At 38.0% G+C, this 7,359-nt stretch overlaps 1 protein-coding gene across 1 annotated transcript in view; it reads right to left on the bottom strand.

Annotated features, from left to right (window-relative positions):
• Window positions 1-7,359, bottom strand: part of macrod1 (mono-ADP ribosylhydrolase 1) — an 87,051-nt gene that overhangs the window by 72,658 nt on the left and 7,034 nt on the right. The gene's annotated exons all lie outside the window — the stretch shown is intronic.

Raw genomic sequence — 7,359 nt, 5'->3', positions numbered from 1 at the left:
AATGCATCTTTGGAACCCAAAACGATCTGACACAACAGTGTGTGCGTGTGCTCATGTGTGTGTGAGTGAGAGAAAGCAAGAGAAAACAAAGTTAATCTGGGCACTAACAGGGAAGTTAATCTAGTTTGAACTCAACTGAAAGGGCAAATTTTGAAATACAGAATTAACACTTAAAACTACACTGAAAGAGTTCATACAAACTGAGTAAGACCCAACAGGAAACGTTCAAACAATTTTCACATTAGCATAACAGAGCTATGCAACAAGCTTCCTGTTGATGGCCCTGATGAACAACATGTCTCCTCTTCCTGCATTTACCACATTGTGGCAATTACACTAATTAGACTAAGAGAAGGCCAGCATTCAAGCTTCCTTCATTTGAGCTAAAGTGGCGATTGATTGGAAGAGAATGAAAGGGGTGGGAGGCTTTTAACGAGGCCTGCAATAATTGCTATGCATGCCTTTCTGCAAGCTCGTTGAGTTAGTTTTAAAACCACCATACCATTCATTAATGGTTCAGCATCTGAGAGTTGGTTCGTCAGTCCCATACATCAAACAGAATTTCAATTAACACAGTCAACATTCTGCAGAAATTCCAGATGTTGCACAACAATCAATTAAAAGACCGTATCGGCTCATTAACTCATTAACTACATCCTTACAATTTCTAGTGCTAGGCTACTAGGTAGGGATTTAGTAGTAAATGGTTAATAAATGCATATACTCACTGGAAAAACAGCATCACACTCAAGAAAAAAAAAATTTGTAAGCGTCTCAGATTGCAATGAATTTATTAGGCGTGCGACAACTGTTTCCCTCTCTCAAGCCTGCCTTCCAATTAGCAACAATGTGACATACGCTGAGAGATGTGAGATTTCACTGCGTGAACTCATTTTAAATTCGCTTACACCAGTGAGAGAGGGCTCTGAACTAGGAGCAAGGAATGCTAAGCCTCATTTGCAACAGATAACAGATTTAATGGCTTACACACTTTGACAAATAAGGTTTAGAGATGTCTACACTTCCCCCCTCATATGCCCAAAATATTCTGCATACTAAAGCTGTGTAAATTTACTCGCTGTGGGTTAGAGGAACAGGTGACTTCATACGCTGTATGAACTAAACTATCTGGCCATAAGCGTGAAAAAGCAGCATGTGGTGCTGTTCACTCCTCCCCACTCTATTTATCATCCCTTTATTTAAACCACCGAGCTATTTCTCTGTCTTACACTGGAGAGGGATCTGTAGGTCATATCCCAGGGCTTTTTGGATAATACCACTGTCAGTCAGGGGAGGACATAAAATAATAATTTTATAAAAATCTCTAACCACATTAACATGGTTCTCTTATCTAAAATGCCAGTGAAATGAAAACATTAAAAAAAGACAAGTCTGGTGCTCGCTTCTGTTCCAATCTACAGTATATTGGATAGCGTCGCTTTTATCTGGCATCATTCCTCTGCCTTCCTGGGAATCTGGTTTGCAATATCTGTTATCTGTGTCCCTGAAAATACATCCTCCTCTTCCATCAGAGTAATCCAAACAGAAAGACGCAAAGGGAAAATTTAAATCAACATGCCAAATTCAATCTCTTTTCCTGAGCCAAGAAGGCCTGACGATGAGACGTGTCCTTAAAGCCCTTGTCTAAGGAAACAGGCACTGTCAGAGTTGTTTAGCAGAAGTTATGGGGTCAGTGACGAAACAGACGGTTAAGGAGAAATTCAGACTAAAGTCTCTAGTGTAGTACTCATGACTTTTCTGCATGGAACTGTTGTTATAGCTTGAAACCCTGTCTCAGGGCTTTATCATAAGCTTGTCTACCGTGATTATGGCGTTAAAGTTTTAAACGTACAAACAATAGTAAGAAATCAAACATAAATAAACACAGGAAATTTTATTTGGTCATATGATTTACTATGACTTACAGACATCACTGTATGTAACTCCCTTTTCTCTCTAGCTCACAGCTTAACAATCCACTCCTCATGAAACGACGTATCTTAATAAACCAACCTGCAACAATATATCCTCCCTAATTTACTAGATGGATAGATGGATCAATGGATAGATGGATGGATGGATTTAGTAGTGTAAAAAGGATGTTTACCCCTCCCTGGTCCCCGCCTCTCAGGAGGACAGTTCCTAAGTGCTAGTGGATTTTATGTTGGGTGTATTTTATGGGGGGAAGCAGGAGCCAAGGTTGTAAAATGTTGTGAGAAGGAGGAGAGAGGGGACAGGGGGTGGAGGCGATCTTATTGGAAATCCAATCTTTATTGAGAACAACACACAAACAGTCCACCCCTCTCCCACCCAGCCTTACATCTCACACTGCTCTGCTTCTCTCTCCATCTTGTGATCGATCAGCTCTCAGTGAAGTTTCAGGAAAGGCAGATATGTGTGTGTGTGTGTGTGTGTGTGTTTGAAGCCACACGCTTGATCACATTGCCTCACTTTTTATTCTGCTCAATTCAAGAATGTTCTGAAATGTATATAAGTAAAGAAATAAAACACTTGGGTTGCATGCTGTTAGACGAAAATAACCAACAGCGGCATGGTGTGATGTTGTTACCACCCCATCTTGATCACTTTCTTGTAACGGCATGTTCTATAGTGTTTTATTCCTTTTATACCACAGCAATCTGCAAATTAAAAGTTTTCATTTGTTTCAATGAGCAACACACACTTTATTACCATTTGTATTATAATATACAATGTGGAACATCCATGAGACAAGTTAGATCATATTATTACTTACGTTTTAAACAGCCGTTCCCTCAACAACCTCTTTTTATCCCTCTTTTGAAGTTAATAAGACGCAAAATGCAGCTTGTCATGTTAGTGATAAACTGCAAAGTAAGAAGTCCCCTGTGTACTGAAGACTTTTGTGGCGGAAATCTTACTCACCGTCATAAAGTGCTTTAACATTAAAATGCTTTATAAAGACTGCTTTGACATATCAGCGATGAGGGATTTGTTTTTGTTACATTTATTTAGTCCATTTATTGTTGGGCTTAGATTGTCTAGATCGTCTTCTGTACAAGTCCCTGTGTATGAGCTGTTATGATAGAAATGATAACGTATTAGAACAAGAGCATTAATATAATCTTTTGTGTGGCACTACTGTAAGAGCTGCTGTCATAGAAAATTAATGAACGCTTTCAGATCAATTCGACTTCAGAATTCAACAGTGCTGTGGTATAAACGTATATACATGGTGGCATGTAGCCCAATAATTCAATTAATAGGAGTTAATAAGGTACAGGTACCTTAGACACAGGTACCTGCACAGTCATTATTCATTTAGTTTACCACAATGTTTCAAGAAGGCATCAAGTCTCAAATTTCCTGCAAAAAGCTGTCTAACGCCTTTATCAGTTAAGAAGATTGAACCTTTTAGAAGACAGCCTTTTCTTTTCTCATCTAGTTCCTGGTTGTGTTCAGTGATACATTAGCAGGACTACTCACTTAGTTTAATCAATAACTCTATGTGAAGGAGTGAAGGAACACAGTGGGCAAGATGAATATTTCATATTTGTCTTTAAAAGGGTATCAACGAACAAGTAGGGCTAATTTACCTAATTCAGGTTTTAAAATCACATTTCCATCTAGAGGATTTCAAAATTAGTTAAATTAGGTGTATATTACGTCATCTTCAGCTGTCAGATTTCTTTATCTGGGGTTATTGATGGAGAAATTATGAATTCTGATTTTGCAGGCGAGTCTCACAATAGTTCAAATCCCTTTCTCAGGACATTATAATTATCAGGTCTAAATTTATTTGACTTAAATCAACAAACGTTCTAATCAACAATAAGAAATCAAATGCTTTTTAAAAAGCTATTTTAAGACACTGATCTCTTTAACAATGACATACTTTTATCATCTTTTTAAATTACCTGTGTAAAAATGTAGGTTTTAAGTACACTGATGTAAGCACAACACACACTGATACTTCAGTTCATGTAGTATTCACAAATCAGTTATCATTTCTGTCAAAACCATGTATCCATGAATTGTCTTTTCTTTGTAAAATTACATTTTTAAACTGAGTTTGAAGTTTTTTTTTAAACTTTACTTATAGAGCGTTAATCTAATTTTTAGTGCTGCCCTAAGGTTAATATGAGACCCCCCCCCTTCCCCTCCACACACACACACACCACAGATTTGACGTGCTCTATAAACTCAGCTGACATAAAAACATCTGGACACAAAGGCAACACATGACAGTATGCTGAATTTCTTGCTCAAGCTACCAAGCTATCTCAGTTAATGAGATACTGGAAAGTAATTAGTTTATTCCATTTGACAGCATGTCCACTGCATGACCACTGGCCAGTTTTAGCCACGTTGCTGTGGAGTTTGTTGTGGAGTGTGAGCGTTGTATTGAATCATAGGTGTTCATGAAACCATGCAAATCCTAGGTGTTGCTGAAGAGTAAGGTGTAAATTAATGAAACACGCTGATTACTTTTAAGCATAATTTAATAATTGCAAGCACATTATCACTAAAACAGCCTCATAGCAATTAACATTTCCGTCATAATTGTGCACTTATGAGTGTCCTCAGGGGGGTTACGAACTGCAGACATACTCAACAGTGTTTCTGTGCTTTTAAAACTACACCTGATTTTGGTGTGACAGCAATGTTTATTATTGCAGAGAGCTGTGGGAGTGTGTTTGTGTTATGGACTAATTTTCCTGTCAAAAGTAACAGCACATAAAAGGACTACAATTTTATGAATCACAAATCCATAACTTTAGTCCACATTTTACAACTACTTACCTGAATGTGTGAAAAATATCAAAACTAATTAGAGTGTACTTGCTTCAAAAACCAGGTGTATTTTTTTGCATCCAAAAGCAGAAAATTAATAATATGTATAAATACTACACAAGATCAATCCACTCTTACTTCTGGTGTCTCATAAAAAGAGCTTACAGGGGACAAGTACATCATCAAGGAGAAACAAAATTCTAAATAGCAAAATTTTCATGAACAATTACAGGCCGCATTACAATTCTAACAGTAAATGTTTTAAATAAAAGCAAGTTGCAATGAGAGTATAAATACATTTTTAAGGATATCACTATTTACTTATTTATAGGTAGTGTATATTAGCATTAAATACAAATAGCTGCCGCTGCTGAAACATACCATTACACTAATAGTCCACAGTTAGTCAGGAGGTTAGATGATTGATTGTAGCCTGTACAGATGCATTAAAAGAGGGTGGACAGATTTAAAAGGAGGGAGGAGTTTGGAGAGTGATTACTTTGTATTTTAATACGCTGAAGACTCAACATCTACAGTCATAGAAAACAAATTTGCATGGCAATCATTTTACTGTGGTCAGCACGGTGGCACAGCGAGTAGCGTTGCCTCACAGCTCCAGGCTCCCCGGTTTCGATCCTGGGCTCGGTTACTGTCTGTGTGGCCTTTCATGTGTTCTCCCTGCGTCTCTGTTTGTTTTCTCTGGGTTCCTCACACTTCCTAAAAACATGCTGGTACATGGATTGGCTACTCTAAATTGCACCTAGGTGTGAATGAGTATGTGAATGTGTTTGGTGCCCTGCGATGGACTGACATCCCATCCAAGGTATATTCTCACCTCGCACCTAGCGCTCCTCTGATAGGAGCCATTGTGACCCTGACCAGGATAAGGCAGTTACTGATGATAAATGAATGTGCTTTTATTGTGACCTTTTAGATTTCTGTCAAAAAATTACTTAATATGAGAAACGTAATTCTGGATGACAGTTATATGTTTCATTTAATATGTTTCTTCCCCACGTAAACACTTCTATTAGGCAACTGAGAAGTAAGAGTGGAATTCTATAATGTTTTTGCACATAAATTATTTTCTTTTTTCAGTTAGCGATCTACAAAACTGACTCATAAAACTACAATTTTCATGTGTGACTACTGGCCAAGAAATGCAATTGTTCATGCAAAAACGTGGACAAAGGAGCAGAATAAAAGAGCAGTTTGTGGCTGTGCTCGACATTCTGCATGGTAAACAGGAGTCCAACATCTGTAATATCCAATAACACACCCATCCAGTGTTTAAACTGTGTGTATATGTGAATACGCTAGTGCACTGGATCGGTCGGTGCACACTTAGCAGTCTTGAGAAGTCCATTCCACCAACCAAATTAATTACCTCTAGACAGTCTGTTAATCCTCACACTTTTACACCGAGGCCCAGCGGCCAGTCGATCAATGCTGCTGAGAGGGATGAATCAGTGTCCTGTCACACTAACTCCTATCCCTATCCCTACTCTCCTACCTCCTCTCAATAACTTTTTCCCTCTCTTCTTTTCTCTTATGCTCCTTTCATTTCTTTCCATAAATCTTTATCAAACTTCTCTCTAAACCTCCAATAGTATATTAAGCCCTAACAGGGTTCTCTGGATCTGTTGGAATAATGTGTTGTCTTCTCAAAGCACGACTGCTCGAACATTAACACATCGTTGTGCTATAGCCATTTTGGAAGAGATGATGGACAAAATAATAAACCCTGTGCAATTTTACAGTGCTGTGATACCACATTAATGTCAGCACTGCCAAATAACCATGAAATGCTGACACTGATCCTGGCGGCACAACATCTGTGAGACTGATGTGACCATTCTCTATAAAGTGATGTAATCAACAGCAAATTCCCTCTAGAATTGCAGCATATGGAATTATTTCTCTTCAGGGATTTGTTGTGTTTACCAGCCAAACCCCAAATGTCCCTGCTAGCAAAAGAACCAACATGGAGATAAGCTTTGCTTCCATCTAGTGGTGATAAAATCTTACCATTGAGTGGTCTAAGGCCATTGAGTGCTGCCTGTTTTTTTCAGCACAACTGTCGTGACTTTGTGGACATGTTAAAAAAACAAAAAAACAACAACAAAATAAACCCATAACATTTTATGTTGTGCAATCTGACTACAATAAAGGTTATATTTAAATTAAACTCAAGAGTCATGACCTGCAAAGATTTAAATTTCGTATCACTGGTGTAGATGTACCACAGGCAAATTCTCGCACTCGGACACTCAGTCTATGGAGGAAAAGCATTTGCATTTTCAGACAGAATCTTAGAAAGAAATAAAGCCTGTGACCTCAGTGTTACAAAGTTCTATCTCCTATTCATTCTTTACAATACTGAGGCTACAAGCAATACCAGCATTTGGATAAAATTATTTGTGTTATTCGCTGAATGTTTTAGTGTTACATCAAAATGTGCATTTTTTAAAAGCCTGACTAAGGTGGGCCGAAATTTGTAACTGATTTTTCACGTTCTGCAGGATTGCAAAAGTGAAATGTGGTACACTGTGCCAGCCAGAATTCAACTAGCTCGCTTACAAATTA

The sequence above is a fragment of the Ictalurus furcatus genome, chromosome 8 (assembly GCF_023375685.1).
Source record: "Ictalurus furcatus strain D&B chromosome 8, Billie_1.0, whole genome shotgun sequence".
In the NCBI taxonomy this organism is placed as follows: Eukaryota; Metazoa; Chordata; class Actinopteri; order Siluriformes; family Ictaluridae; genus Ictalurus; species Ictalurus furcatus.
This window is presented reverse-complemented; position numbering and strand designations above follow the sequence as displayed.